We start from the raw sequence: 703 nt of genomic DNA, 5'->3' as shown, positions 1-703 counted from the left end.
AATATCTGACTACTTTGCATGCCCATGTAACAGCAATTAGCCTGGGGAAGCAGGAGCTGCCCCTCTTTACTATGCTGCATTCCCCACCAAGTGCCATAGTCTCCCCCGTGCTAAGGCCAAAACAAGTATACTGACAAAGCTTTGTCAATATCTTGCCCTATTGTTTATCTTTTTGTTGTTGTTGTCATTTGAGACAAGGTCTTGCTCTTGTCCCCCAGGCTGGAGTGCAGTGGCACCATAAAAGTTTACTGTAGTCTCCAACTCCTGGTCTCAAGTGATCCTTCCGCCTCAGCCTCTTGAGTAGTTAGGAACACTGGTGTGTGCCACCATGCCGGGCTAATTTTTTTTATTTTTTGTAGAAGTGGGGTTTCACTATATTGCCCAGGCGGGTCTCAAACTCCTGGGCTCAAGTGATCCTCCCGCCTCAACTTCCCAAAGCTCTGGGATTACAGGTATGAGCCACCATGTCCCACCCCCATTGTTTATCTTACCCCAGGCCTACTTATTTTCTATACCTCCTTTCTCTTGTAGAGACTTGACTGTGTAACTCCCGGAAAAACAGATGCAGTGAGCCATTAAATAAAAATTCCTGTAGCTGAAATCGCTTGAACCTGGGAGGCAGAGGTTGCAGTGAGCCGAGATCGCACCACTGCACTCCAGCCTGGGCAACAGAGCGAGATCCTGTCTCTCTCTCTATATATGT

The sequence above is a fragment of the Piliocolobus tephrosceles genome, chromosome 21 (genome assembly GCF_002776525.5).
Source record: "Piliocolobus tephrosceles isolate RC106 chromosome 21, ASM277652v3, whole genome shotgun sequence".
Lineage (NCBI taxonomy): Eukaryota > Metazoa > Chordata > Mammalia > Primates > Cercopithecidae > Piliocolobus > Piliocolobus tephrosceles.
The sequence above is the reverse complement of the archived record's forward strand: the minus strand, read 5'-3'. Positions refer to the sequence as shown.